The following is a 15663-nucleotide window of genomic DNA, read 5'->3' on the forward strand; positions in this document are numbered from 1 at the left end:
CCCCTCTCGCAAACTCTCGCGGCGCGCGAGCGGCAACCTGGGGCGTGGTTTGTGTGACGAGGGCAAGGCACGGCGTTTGTGGTAAACAAATTCCGTTCTCTTGGTGCTCAGAAAATGGTGGGACGGTTGGAGGCGTGTGCGAGTTGCGGAGGAGAAAGTCTAAAGAGGTGCGTGGATGAGCTCCGTATATTTATGTACAAAAAAATTGTGGAAGAAAATACAATAAACACTTAGCAGTGATTGTCTCTGGGTGGTAGAATTTTAAGCGATTTTTAGTTTCGTCTTAGGTTTTTTTCCACAGTAAACATTTATTTTCTTAAAAAAAGAAAAAATTAAAAATAGGAATAGCTGGGACTTCCCTGGCGGTCCAGTGGTTAGGACTCCGCACTTCCACTGCCCAGGGCGCGGGTTCGATCCCTGGTCGGGGAACTAAGATTCCGCAAGCCACCGCTGTGAGGCCAAAAAATAAGAATAGCTAACACTTATATAACATTTACTCTGTGCCAGGTACTGATCTAAGCACTTTTACATGTATTAACTAATTTAATCCCTACGGCAACCCTAGCAGAAGGTACCATTACTGTCGCCATTTTACAGATAAAGAAACTAAGGCGCAGAGAGGTTCCCAGGGTCACAGAGCCAGTTAATTACAGAGCCAAGATTGTAACCGAGGCAGTGGCTCCAGGGTCCTTAAGGAAAGTAGATCTCACAGCTTACCAGGAAGTTTTCATCTCTTCTTTGCTTGTGGAAATCTTACTGAATCTTAACTTCCTAAACACCACCTCCTACATGAAGTCTTCGTGGACTACCCATCCTCCTTCATAGCTGTTTGCTCCTTCCGTGTTAACACTTTCTACTTGCAGCAGAGTTGCAGTTGTGTCATAAAAGTAGGTTCAGTTGTCTTCTTTTTTTTTTTTTTTTGCTATCTTAACTATTTTTAAGTGTACAATTCATTGGCATTAATTATATTTACAGTGTTGTACAACCATCACTGCTATGTGTTTCCAAAACTTTTTCATGAGCTCAAGCCAAAGCCTTGTAACCATTAAGGAATAGCTAACTCCCCATTCTTCTCTCTCCCGAGTCCTGGTAAACCTCTAACTTACTTTATCTCTCTATGAATTTGCGTGTTCTAAATATTTCATGTAAGTTGAATTATACAATATTTGTCCTTTTGTGTCTGGCTTATTATACTTAGCACAGTGTTTTCAAGGTTCATCCATGTTGTAGCATGTGTCAAGTTCAATATGGCTGAATAATGTTCTGTTGTATGGATATACCACGTTTTGTTTATCCATTCATCTGTCAGTAGACACTTGGGTTGTTTCCACCTTTTGCCTATTGTGAATAATGCTGCAATCAACATTGGCATACGAGGATCTGTTTGAGTCCCTATTTTCAATTCTTTCAGGTGTATACCTAGGAGTGAAATTGCTGTCATATGGTAATTCTGTGTTTAGCTTTTTGAGAAACCACCAAAATATTTTCCACAGCAGCTGTACTTTTTTTACATCAGTAATATATGAATATTCCAATTACTCCACTTTCTATCCTGTTCACTTCTGTATCCCTAGTGCTTAGTATATAGTAGGCATTCAGTAATTACTAGATGAATAAATGAGTGAATGAATGTCCTTATGTGTTTTTGAATCATTTTCGGATGTCCGTCAAGTCTATATGTCAATGTTTGCTCAATTCAAATAGGCCTTATGTCAACTCTGGCTCCCTCCACTCTTCTTCCCTGAGCTCTGGAGGGCCGGAACCATGTCCAAGTCATCCTTGTACCTTGGAGCACTTGTACCTGCAAGTGCACAATCTATAGTGAAGGACCAGCATTTTAACTTTCCAATCCATTGCAGACTGGTACTTCTGTAAAATACAATAAAAATGTGTGGCAAGATCAGCTTGCTAGAAAACTTTCTGAAAGCTTATTCTTAATTTCTATATTTATAGTGTCCTGAGCAGGTAATGAACAGTTTACAGTTTAAGTCACACTGTCCATATTTTGAGTCACACTGCCTTGAGCTCTTAGAAAACCAAGACAGCATCACATGGGATTAAAGACAACGATGGAGGTGAACAGACTTTGTTTACTACAAAACATCAGATAAATGCCAATTGTTAGATTAATACTGTCCATTGGAACTTTTTGCAGCATGAAAATGTTTTATATCTGTGGTATCCAATATGATGGCCACTAGCCACAAGTGGCTATTGAGCACTTGTAATGTAGCAAGTTGAGGAATTGAATTTTCTGTTTTTATTTTAATTAAAATAGCCACGTGGCAGCGGGGGGAATAATTAGGAGTTTTGGATTAACATATACACACTACTATATATAAAATACATGGGGAATTCCCTGGTGGTCCAGTGGTTAGGACTCGGTGCTTTCACAGCACGGCTGAATAAATAAATAAAAATAAAAAGATTTATTCTCTTAGCAACTTTCAAATATACAATACAGTATAATTATCTGTTGTCACCATGCTATACGTTACATCTCCATGACTTAACTTATTTTATAGCTGGACGTTTGTACCTTTTGACCACCTTCACCCATTTCACCCGCCTCTGGCAACCACCCACTGTTCTCTGATCTATGAGTTTCAGTGGGGGTTGCTTTTTTCTTTTTAGATTCCACATATAAGTGAGATAATACGGTATTTATCTTTCTCTGTCCTACTTATTTCACTTAGCATTATGCCCTCAAGGTCCATCCATGTTGTTGCATATGGCAAGATATCCTTCTTTTTTATGGCTGAATAATATTTCATTATGTATAAATACTACATTTTCTTTATCCATTCATCCATTGATGGACACTTAGGTTGCTTCCATGTGTTGGCTATTGTTAATAATGCTGCTATGAATATGGGGGGTTCAGATACGGTTTTGAGTTAGTGTTTTCATTTCCTTTGGATAGATACCCAGAAGTGGAATTGCTGGATCATATGGTAGTTGTATTTTTAATATTTTGAGGGATCTTCATACTGTTTTCCATAGTGACTGCACCAATTTACATTCCCACCAACAGTGCACAAGCGTTCCTTTTTCTCCACGTCTTCAGCAACACTTATTTCTTGCCTTCTTGATGATAGCCATTCTAACAGGTGTGAGGTGATATCACCTTTTGGTTTTGATTTGCATTTCCCTGATGATTATTGATGTTGAACACCTTTTCATGTAACCATTGGCCATCTGTATGTCTTCTTTGGAAAAATGTCTATTCAGATCCTCTGCCCGTTTTTTAAATCAGATTTTCTGGGGGTTTTGCTATTGAATTGTATGAGTTCTCTATATATTTTGGATATTAATTAGTCCCTTATCAGATATGTGATTTGCAAATATTTTCTCACATTTGGTAGGTTGCTTTTTCATTTTGTTGATGTTTTTCTTTGCTGTGCAGAGGCTTTTTAGTTTGATGTAGTCCCACATGTTTATTTTTGCTTTTATTGCCTTTGCTTTTAGTGTCAAATCAAAAAATCATCACCAAGACTGATGTCAAGGAGCTTATTGCCTGTGTTTTCTTGTAGAGGTTTTATGGTTTCAGGTCTTACATTCAAGCCTTTAATCCATTTTGAGTTAATATTTGTGTATGGTGTGAGATAGTGGTCCAGTTTCATTCTTCTGCATGTTGCTGTTCAGTTTTCCCAACACTGTTTATTGAAGATACTGTCGCATCCCCACTGTATATTCTTGGCTCCATTGTCATAAATTAATTGACCATATATATGTCGGTTTATTTCTGGGCCCTCTATTCTGTTCCATTGATCCATGTGTCTTTTAAAAATATGAATACCATACTGGTTTGATTACTATAGCTTTGTAATATAGTTTAAAACCAGGAAGCATGATGCCTCCAACTTTGTTCTTCTTTCTCAAGATTGCTTTGGCTATTTGGGGGGTCTTAAACAATTCTTTACATTAAATTTTCTCTGTTAAAATAACTAGTATAGGACTTCCCTGGTGGTGTAGTGGTTAAGAATCCGCCTGCCAATCCAGGGAACACAGGTTTGAGCCCTGGTCCAGGAAGATTGCACATGCCGCGGAGCAGCTAAGCTCGTGTGCCACAACTACTGAGCCTGCACTCTAGAGCCCACACACCACAACTACTGAGCCCTCGTGCCACAACTGTTGAAGCCCACGAGCCTAGAGCCCATGCTTCACAACAAGAGAAGCCACCACAATGAGAAGCCCATGCACCACAATGAAGAGTAGTCCCCGCTCACTGCAACTAGAGAAAGCCCGCACGCAGCAACGAAGACCCCACGCAGCCAAAAATAAATAAATTAAATATATATATATATATATCCAGACAAGTGTACACAATCATATGTACATCAAAACACTATTTACAATGGTAAAAAGTTGTAAATGACCCTACTGTGTAACAATAAAGAAATAGTTCATTCAATTGTGGTACGTTTTTACAAGGGAATACTGTAGCCATTAAAAAATATGTAGCTCCATTTATGCTAACATAGAATAATATCTAAGATACAGTAAGAAAGCAGATTATAAAACAACATGTATGGTAAGATTCCATTTTTATGTCTGAAATATGGGGGAGTTATTAAGAAAACGGTTGGTATTTTGTGCTTTTTGCTGCTGTGGACTCATCAAGAGGGGGCAGTGGGATTTTAGGCCCACCAAGAAAGGCTAAACTGAAGAGAAACAGAGGAGAAAGCAGTAGAGGTGTGTGGCTTCGGGGTTGTGAGAAGAGTGTGGCCTAATGTTTATGTTGGGTTATAGGTTTTCTAAAATGGGAAAGAGGTGGAAGCTCCTGCTTTGAGTTGAAGATGGACAACTAATCCAATCCCAGAAAGTTGTTTATTGGTCATTGTGATGGTTAACTATATGTGTCAACTTGACTGGGCCACAGGATGTCCAGATATCTGATCAAACATTCTAGGTGTTTCTGTGAGAGTGTTTTGGGGTGAGATTAAGGTAAATCACTAGATTGAGTAAAGCAGATTATCCTCCATAAGGAGCCTAATCCAATCAATTGAAGGTGTGAATAGAACAAAAGACTGACCCCTGTGTGAGAGAGAATTCTTCCTGCCTCAGGGCATTTGTCAAACTGGAACTGGAATTCTAGTGATTCCAAAACAATTTGCAGCCTTCGGACTCAAACTGGGACATTGGCTCTACAGATTTTGGACTTGCCAGACACATAATTGCATGAACCAATTCCTTACAATCTCTATCTCTCCCTCTCCCATTCTTCCTCTGTCTCTGTCTCTTTCTGTATCTCTGTAGCCATATAGGTATCTCTAGGTGGATGGGTGGATTGATAGATAGAAAGAAAGGAAGGAAGGGAAGAAAGGAAGGAGGGAAAGAAGGAAGGAAAAGAAGGAAGGAAGGCAGGAAAGAAAAGAAAGAAAGAAGAAGGAAGGGAGGGAGGGAGGGAAGAAAAAGAAAAGAAAAATCTTCAGACCTGAAGGCTACATCCAGAAACAATGGCCGGGTTACTTCGTAAATCTCCTTTGACTGAGATACCACTGAAGCCACTGCTGGTTCCAGACATCATGATTTGTCCTCTGACTAAAGGACCAGAGGTCCCTGCTGCCTCTGAAGTTGAGAGTCTCTTCTGCCATGCTGGCTACAGTGGATTCTGACTGGCTGTCTGCTTCCCATGGAAGATGGGCACTGATCCTCTGATTGGCGGAGCTTAGGTCACAAGCCTATACTCCAGATGCAGGGATCCTGAAAAAATGATGATCTAGTCTCAATCGTAGATAGGCATGAATTGATGAGGTGGGATACTCCCGAACATTGGGAGGGGAAGGAATCCAAGGATGTTGAGCAGCCATAAAGAATAACAGACATTCACTACAGGAAGGCTGGAAGGACAGAGAGTGGTGAATTTCTGAGTATTCAAGACCTACATCTCTCATGCTCCCAGTGCCCTGCAAAGCAGCAAGTTTCTTGATTGGGGTCTCTGCATGGCCACGCTTTGCACAGAGGAAGTGGATGTTGAGAGCAGAGCCATCTAACTTTTTTGGGACTTGGTCTGGACTTGGTCTCTGAGCAAATCAGCAGTGATCATGAGCAGAAAACTAAATTGGGCCTTCCCCACTTTTCTTGTATTATGGGAACCTGGGCTGGTGGGTTGGTTGGTTGGTTGGTTGGTTTTGCATGATTCCAAGTGATGGGAAAGAGCCCCCCAAAAGAGCTGACATTGGATTTACTGACAAACTTGGTGAATGGAGACTGAATCAAATAAATTCAACACTGAGTTCTCTTTTGAATAAAAGGGCAAGTAAGGTGGTTTCACAAAGTCATCAGGAACCCAGGCTCCTTCCATCCTTTTGTTCCATATCATCATCACGTGGCTTCCACCACACTGTCCAAAATAGCTGCTGAACCTCCAGCCATCAGGCCTCATTCCAGCAAGCAGGAAGGAAGGGGCAGGGAAAGAAAAACACATATCCTACCCTTAATCACACTTCTAGGACTTCTGCTTCCATCCCATTGACCAGAACTTAGTCTGTGGGCATACCTACCTGCAAAGAAGCTGGGAAGTATAGGTTTTATCCTGAGCAGCCGTATGCCCAACTAAAATTCAATGGAAGAAATGGATAACAGCTACTGGAGACAACAGGAAATCTGTCACAGTCAAGAGGTACATACACCAAAATTTATCTCTGGAAAGGTGGTAAAATTATGGGTGATTTTTAGTTACTTCTTTATAGTTTTCCATAATACTTGATTTTTTAAAAACTGACCATATATTTGTAATCAGAGGGGAGGGGGAAGCATTGTCACTCTTTTCAGTTTGAGGGGGAAATACAATATGAGTAAAAGAAATGGTAAAAATGAAACAGGAGAGAAGAGGCCAGGGCACAACCTTTAAAAGAATGACATAGCCGTAGGACATGACAAAAACTGGTTAGAACTAACTAGGTCCAAGATGGTGGAAGATTTGACTTCCAGTAGACTTTTTTTTTTTTTTTAATTTTTTATTTATTATTTATTTATTATGTTTATTTTTGGCTGTGTTGGGTCTTCGTTTCTGTGTGAGGGCTTTCTCCAGTTGCGGCGAGTGGGGGCCACTCTTCATCGCGGTGCGCGGGCCTCTCACTATCGCGGCCTCGCTTGTTGCGGAGCAGAGGCTCCAGACGCTCAGGCTCAGTAGTTGTGGCTCACGGGCCCAGTTGCTCCGCAGCATGTGGGATCTTCCCAGACCAGGGCTCGAACCCGTGTCCCCTGCATTGGCAGGCAGATTCTCAACCACTGCGCCACCAAGGAAGCCCACTTCCAGTAGACTTTGAGCCTCATTATATGCTCATTGTAATACATTCGCTAAATGACACACCCACCAGTGCCATGACAGTTCAGAGCTAACCATAAAAGGCCAAAAATTGGGTGGTGGCTGAATTCCTGGAAATCCCCACTCCCCCGCCACTCAAAAATAGTTGGACTAATCCTCCCACTCATTAGCCTATGAAATTACCCAGCGCATAAAAACTAAACACGCTGTATTTCCGGGCCTCTCACCTTCTGAGATGGCCCACACTCTGTCTATGGAGTATGTTTCTCTCTAAATAAATGCACTTCTTACCTATCTCTTTGTCTCTCACTGAATTCTCTCTGCGTCGAGACATCAAGACCCTGAGCTTCATTAAGTCCTGAGACCAGGTGTGTGACTTCAATTAAAAGACCGTGGGTTCAAGTCCCAATCAGGGTTGTGGCCGGGTTCAAATCCCGGCACATGGGTTCAAGTCCCAGCCTGAGTTGCGTGGTTTCAAAATGATACCAAGAGCTAAGGCAATTTTTAAAGAAACATGTTTGCTCTCTTGTGCAGTGTTCCCAAGGAAATAAAACTTCCCTGGAAATGCTGCTTCTTTTAGCAGCCCTACTTGGCTCTCTCCACCTACAGATAAGACCTCTTCCTCCCCAGAATGCCAGGATGATCTGTTAGGACTTGTCATGGCACGAGGAATGTTTTGTATTGATGTGTGTATACTTGCCTTGATTCTCGGGCCACCAGGCTGTGTTCCAGGAGTGCTATGCATTTCCCTGCACGTGGTGCCCCACCGGCTTAAGCTTCGTTAACTATTTATTAGCCAAATCCAGGCTGCCTTCACATCTTAATTCCCTGAAATGATTTGCGATTGATGAGATCTGGGTAGATGTGGAAATCTTAACAACCTTGTCCAAGAATGAGCAAGTTCTCTGAAATCTTTGGAGGTCAAAGATGTTGGGAGCTTTGGAGATGTGCTGCACGTCCTTGTAAAATCCATCTTGACTCTCACTTCCACCCCTCCTCCTCACCATTCCCACTTAATTTCTTTTCTCCTCTCCAAACTGAAGTCTAAGAAGAACAGACTGGAAAAAAGGAAAAGAGATTGCTTATTTTTCTCCTTGGGGGTCTAACATCAGCCCCAGAACTTTATTTTTATTTATTTATTTTTGGCTGTGTTGGGTCTTTGTTGCTGCGCGTGGGCTTTTCTCTAGTTGCGGTGGGCGGGGGCTACTCTTCCTTGCGGTGCATGTGCTTCTCATTGCAGTGGCTTCTCTTGTTACAGAGCACAGGCTCTAGGCACGCGGGCTTCAGAAGTTGTGGTGCCCGGGCTTAGTTGCTCCGCGGCATGTAGAATCTTCCCAGACCAGGGATCGAACCCGTGTCCCCTGCATTGGCAGGTGGATTCTTAACCACTGCGCCACCAGGGAAGGTCCCCAGCCCCAGAACTTGAGCTGTATTTAGGAAAATCAAGTTTTCCCCCTCCAATTCAACGCAGAGAGTTTCCAACTGATTTCGTTCTCAGAGAGTCAAGGTGGATATTCTCAATAATTAGTGTTGAGCAATATTCTACTACTGAACAGTGGTACCAAACGTTTTCATTAATTCCACAAGTATTTATTGAGCTCCTGCTTTGTTTCAGCCTCTGTTTCACACACTGGGGATATTGCCTTCTCATTCCTTCTCTCTCCTCTCGCCAGAGCCAACCATTCTCATGAGTTCGAAGTGTAACCTTCCTAATGGTGCTATCATATCCTCACTTTACAGGTGAAGAAACTGAGGCACAGGGAGATAAAGGAATTTGCCCAAGGTCACACCCTTGGTAGGTTGTAGAATCAGTACAAACGGAATAAGTGAAATGAAGAAAAGAAGGCAGGTTGATAAGAGGGACTGTTCCAAAGCTGAGAACTGAAAGTGGAGAAAGAGGCACCAAATGACGATTTCTCAGAAATCCTCCCACACACCCCCCAGCCCTAGGCAATCACTAATCTACTTTTTGTTCCTATGGATTTGCCTCTTCTGGACAATCGTGTAATTGTGTAATATATTGACTGGCTTCCTTCACTTAGCATGTTTTCCAGGTTCATCCATGTTGTAGCATGTATCAGTACTTCATTCTTTTATACATGGCTGAATAATATTCCATTGTATGGATATGCCAGATTTCACTTATCAGTTGATGGGCATTTGGGTTGTTTCTATTTTTTGGCTGGCTGTCATGAATAATGCTGCTGTGAAGATACATGTACGAGTTTTTATGTGGACATACGTGTTCAGTTCTCTTGGGTACTAGGAGTGGAATTGTTGGGTATATGTTAACTCTATGTTTAAACTCTTAAATAGCTGCCAAACTCATCAAAACAACATTGGGATCATCAGGTTGGGAACTCTGCTTACTGTAATCACCCGTGGGCCCAGGCTCACAAAGGCTTTATCTCAACATGGGATTTGATGATTACTGCAGCAGTGAGAAGGATATATGAAAACGATTGAACTGCCTCTTAGATTTTTGTCCAGAAACAATACAAATCACTTCTGTTCACATTTTACTGGTCAAATCAAGACATAGAGCCACACTCAACATCAAGGGGACAGGAAAGTACAGTCTTACCTAAAGCGCTGACAAGGAGAACTAGAGACATTTACAGAATGTTGTTAATAATGGCAGCTGCGGGACTTCCCTGGTGGTCCAGTGGTTAAGACTTCTCCTTCCAATGCAGAGGGTGCAGGTTTGATCCCTGTTTGGGGAGCTAAGATCCCACATGCCTTGCAGCCAAAATACCAAAACATAAAACAGAAACAATATTGTAACAAATTCAATAAAGACTTTAAAAATGGTCCACATCAAAAAAAAAAAATCTTAAAAAAAAATAATAACGGCAGCTGCAGTGAATGTTACATAAAAGACATAGGGAAGGCCTCTGTGAGAAGAGGACCTTTACTGTGAGACTTGAAAGGTCAGAAAGAGCCTGTTGGAGATGATGAGGGCAAAGAGATGCTCAGCGTCACTAATCATTAGGGAAATGTGAATAAAAGCCACAGGCACTGTCACTTCGCATCCACTAAGATGGCTATAATAAAAAGAGACACTGACAATAAGAACTGTTGGCAAGAGTGTGGAGAAACTGAAACCTTCATACATATTTGGTGGGAATGTAAAATGGTGCAGCCCCTTTGGAAAACAGTTTGGCAATTCCTCACAAAGTTAAACACAGAGTTATCATATGGTCCAACAATTCCACTTCTAGATACATACCCAAGAGAATTAAAAACATCTATCCACACAAAAACCTGTATATGAATGTTCATTGAAGCCTTAATTCATAATAGCCCAAAATGGACACAACCCAAATGTCCATCACCTGATGAATAAATAAGCAAAATGTGGTAAATATATCCATACAATGGAATATTAGTCATCAACAAGAAGGAGTGAAGTACTGATACATGCTACAACATGGATGAACCTGGAAAACATTATGCTAAGTGAAAGAAGCCACCAAATATTTTATGATTCTGTTTGTATGAAAGGTCCAGAATAGGCAAATGCATAGAGACAGAAAGTAGATTAGTGTTTGCCAGTGGCTGGGAAGAGGGATGAACAGAGAGTGACTGCTAATGAGTACAGTGTTTGTTTTCGGATGATGAAAATGTCTGGAATTAGAAAGGTATGAGTATACTAAAAACTCCTGAATTGTACACTTTAAAAGTGTGAACTTTTTTTAAAAAGGTGAGTTTTATGGTATGTGAATTACATCTCAATTAAAAAAAGTAACAGGGACTTCCCTGGCAGTCCAGTGGTTAGGACTTGGCACTTCCACTGCTGGGGGCACAAGTTCGATCCCTGGTTGGGGAGCTAAGACCCCACATACCGCATGGCGTGGCCAAAAAAAAAAAAAAAAGTAACAGATTAAACCCATTGAATAAAAGAGAAAAATAAAGAAATTGAAGTCTGTACAAACTACTGTTCATAAGATAAATAAGTTATAAGGATATATTGTACAGCACAGGGACTATAGCAAATATTTTATAATAACTATAAATGGAGTATAATCTTTAAAAATTGTGAGTCACTGTGTTTCACACCTGAAACCTATAATATTGTACATCAACTATACCTCAATGGAAAAAAAAATGTTTTTAAAGAAATTGAAAGTCTGATGAGGAATAACATATTTACCTAATTTCAAAGTGCCTCTCCACAAAATACTTAATAAGAAGGAAAAAAGAGTAACTATATGGATGTGAAGCCCAGCAGATGCCACCTTAATCAAGTGATCAGAGCGAACACCATCAGCAAGGGGACTAATCGCAGTCACATGTCACCTGGTCAGATGCAATGAGAAAACACCATTACCAGTGTTTGATTTTCCTGCCAAAAACCTGAATCGAATCATGAGGAAACCTCAGTTAAACCCAAATGGAGGAACGTGCCCCAAATAGTTGCCCTGAAATCTTCAAAAGTATCAAGGACGAGAAAGTTGAGGAAAGACTGAAGAACTGTTCCAGACTGAAAGAACAATCTGAATGCAAAGATCTTTTTGCTGGAAGTTACATTGTTGGGTGAATTGGCAAACCTGAAAGGGGTCTGAGGGTTAGATGATAGTCCTGTACCATAATTATTTTATTTGGATGTGTGTATCACATAGAAGAAAGTCCTTGTTGTAGGAAATACACACTGAAGTGTTTGGGGATGACGAGGTATCAAGTCAGCATTTACTCTCAAATGGTTCAGGACAAAAAAAAAAAGATCCGAACCATATTCACAACTTTTTTTGCTTGTAAATCCTAGACTGTTTTTAAAAACTAATACACCGGGACTCCCCTGGTGGTGCAGTGGTTAAGAATCCGCCTGCCAATGAAGGGGATGCCCGTTCGAGCACTGGTCCGGGAAGATCCCACATGCCACGGAGCAACTAAGCCCGTGCGCCACAACTACTGAGCCTGCGCTCTAGAGCCCGTGAGCCACAACTACTGAGCCTGTGTGCCACAACTACTGAAGCCCGCGTGCCTAGAGCCCATGCTCTGCCACAAGAGAAGCCACCGCAATGAGAAGCCTGCACATCAATGAAGAGTAGCCCCCACTCGCCGCAACCAGAGAAGAACCCGCACGCGGCAACGAAGACCCAAAGCAGCCAAAAATAAAAAAATAAATTAAATAAATAAATTAAAAAAAAAATGAATCCACCTGCCAATGCAGGGGACACAGGTTCGAGCCCTGGTCCCAGAAGATCCTGCATGCCACGGAGCAACTAAGCCCATGTGCTGTAACTACTGAACCTGTGCTCTAGAGCCAGCGAGCCACAACTACTGAGCCCTCGTGCCAAAACTACTGAAGCCCGCGCACCTAGAGCTCGTGCTCTGCCACAAGAGAAACCACTGCAATGAGAAGCCCGTGTGCCGCAACGAAGACCCAACGCAGCCAAAAATAAAAATAAATTAAAAAAAAAAAACCAATACACCAATTTCCAGTGAGGTTTCATACTTTCTCAATTAATTTAATTGTTTTTGGTTTTTTGTTTGTTTTCTGTTTTGTTTTGTTTTTGGCTGCGCCCTGCGGCATGTGGTATCTTAGTTCCCGGACCAGGGATCAAACCCGCACCCCCTGCATTGGAAGTGCGGAGTCTTAACCACTGGACCGCCAGGGAAGTCCCCTCAGTTGACTTTAACGTTAATCTTTTCTACACCTTACAATCTCTTATATCTCATTGAATATAAATAATATCTACCATTTATGTGGCACGAAATTCTTTATACACGTGTGACAACATGCATGAAAAACCTGTAATTTATTGTGTTGCTTAGAGTTCGGGTTTCTGAATGCTTTTTTCTGCTTGGCTAACTCAAGCAAGAAAAAGAATTTACTGGAAGGATATGGGGTATATGGCAGGCTCTGTTGGAACTATTTCCTCCACTTAATGAAAGTGTGTTGATCTTGGGCAAAGGACTTTACTCTGTGCCTCAGTTTCTGCATCTGTAAAATGGAGGAAATTATAGTACCTACCTCATGAGATTGTTGTGGGGGTTAAATTAATTAATACATGTAAAGCATTTAAAAGAGTGCCTGACACATAGTCAGTGCTCCATAAGTGTTATTTGTGATCATTAACTGACTTGTCCAAAGAAGCCATTGAGTGGCCAGTGCAGGATTTGAACCCAAGTCCACTGGAAACCAAAACCTGAACTTGCCAGCAACCCCTTATCACAACATTAACTGAGCCGTGATTCTCCCTCTTTTCTCCTAAACGTTGATGAAAACTGAAGGATGTTCCTTCTCCCACCCCACGAGCAGTTACTTCCTCTTGCATGCTCCTAGGGCTTATACACAAAAACTTGTCAAGCCGGCTCCACCCTTTCAGAAGCTCAGTTCCTGCCCACACCCTCCAAAAGCTTTTGCTTCACTGGTACACTTTGTTTGCCTTGGGTAATGTTATTCTTTTAAGTATGGAGGACATTTAATGTAAGTAATACTGTCCATGGTCTTTGACCTAGGCCTGCAACAGCTGCAGCTGTGAGTAACATGCTTGCTTCATGCATTGTCTATCTATCTAAGCATTATCCTTCCTTCTCATATCTGATGGAAAGTATCAGGTCAGCATCTGAAAGAGTAATGCAGTTCCCTGGAAGGTGTAGTATTAATCATGTTTTAAATTTTCTGTATTTTCTGATGTTTTGACATCTTAAAAAGCTTGCTGGTAGAGAAGAGGCTGCTCCTCCCAGGGCTACTCAATCCTTAGAGATAGCAGAGGGCTCAGCTCAGAGCACGTCTTTCATATACAAACCAACCAATCTCTAGTCTATAGCTCTAATCATCTCCTTATCTAACTCACTCATCAAGCCAATATTTCCCTTGCCCTACATCATCCCAAGGCTAGGTACCAGGCAACTAGAGACCACCCCTATAGCCCAGAGCCCACTGGGATTATTCAAACTAACCAAACCTAAACGGTTTACCCCTATTCCAATAAAGGCTCTGGCCCAGGCTTTCCCCTCTCTCCTGTCTTCTGCTACCTGACCAACCCCTGGTGCTTCCCCTGTGGTCCTGCATGGTATAGAGTGATCCCTTCTCTGGGGGACCTGTGAGTAAATAAACTTTTTCCTTGAAGAAGAGCCTCGTTCTCATTTCCACCAACTTTACCATGCTATTGCTAACATTTACATTCTTAGAACGTACTATGAATTGATTATTTTCTAAAAAATATGCTTGATTTATATATGTTGTTAAAACACTATTAATGTGTGTTAATTATACCCAAATAAAATATATATCGTACAAAACACTGTTAAGGTATAAAGGAACTTAGAGAAAGAGAGAAGATAACACCTGTAATCTACCATTTCAACAAAACCATCACTTTCATTTTCCAGTCCACCTTCCAACTTTGCTCCATATGCATTCCTCTCTTTATATGAGTAACAAGAATCTATTAACGATATCTGCTAATTACAGTGTTCAGGTTTGCAAAACACTTTCATCTATCTCATTTTGAGACCTTAAAAAGACAGAAAAGGGGACTTCCCTAGCAGTCCAGTGGTTAAGACTCTGCATTTCCAATGCAGGGGATGCAGGTTCGATCCCTGGTCGGGGAACTAAGATCCCACATGCCGCGAGGCAACTAAGCCCGCACGCCACAACAAAGGGTCCCTCACGCTGCAACGAGTATCCCGCATGCTGCAACAAAGATCCTGCGTGCCGTAACTAAGACCCGACACAGCCAAATAAATAAATATTAAAAAAAAAAGAAAAGAATAGGAGTGATCAGAGAAATAGGATGAAAACTAGAAGAGAGTAGGGTGCAGAAGCCCAGGGAGAAGATTATTTCTAGAAGGAAGTGATGGACCACGTCAAATGCCAGTGAAAGACCGAGCAACAAGAGATCTGAAAATGTCCGTTGGACTTAGTGACCTCTTTTAATAAAGTATTGGCAAACCTTTCAAGAAGTTTGGCTGTGAAGGGAAAGAAGAAAATGGGATAGAGCTGGAGAGCAAATGGGACTAAGGCAGTTTTTGTTTGTTTGTTTGTTATGTTTTTGTCCTTTAAATAAGAGAGACTTGAGAATGCTTAAATAAAGATTGGGAGAATCTAGTTGAGAGCTAATGCTTAGATATCCAGAAGAGAAAATGAATCATTGAAAGTGTGAGGTTTATATGAAGGAGAGGAGGAGATAAGGATTGGTTTGGATAGGAGAGACACCAACCACTCCTATGGCAACTGGGAAAAGATTGGTTCAAATGTAGGTAGGTTTTTGTTTTGTTGGGGAAGATGAATGAGTTTTTCAGTATAGACATTGGCAAAGCAGATAGATGGGTTTTGACAGGTAAGTACAGCAAAATACAAATGGGCACGGGAGTTTAGGGTGTTGGAAAGAGTGTTCTTGAAATGATGGACCATAAAATCTTGCTGAATAAGGAAAGGC

General features: G+C 41.4%; 1 protein-coding gene across 8 annotated transcripts in view; it reads left to right on the top strand.

The window, feature by feature from the left end:
* Positions 1-40: 40 nt before the first annotated feature.
* STAU1 (staufen double-stranded RNA binding protein 1) overlaps positions 41-15663 on the top strand; it is an 88073-nt gene continuing 72450 nt past the window's right edge. For 3 of the 8 annotated variants that reach the window (XM_082430793.1, XM_082430799.1, XM_082430801.1), the window contains exon 1: positions 42-167. The gene's annotated coding sequence lies outside the window, so the exon portion shown is untranslated. Of the gene's footprint in view, positions 168-15663 lie in introns of all 8 variants that reach the window. The other 5 variants (XM_082430806.1, XM_082430808.1, XM_082430810.1 and 2 more) reach the window with 4 other exon arrangements.

This window comes from Balaenoptera physalus (assembly GCF_965194825.1).
Source record: "Balaenoptera physalus genome assembly, chromosome: 16".
Lineage (NCBI taxonomy): Eukaryota > Metazoa > Chordata > Mammalia > Artiodactyla > Balaenopteridae > Balaenoptera > Balaenoptera physalus.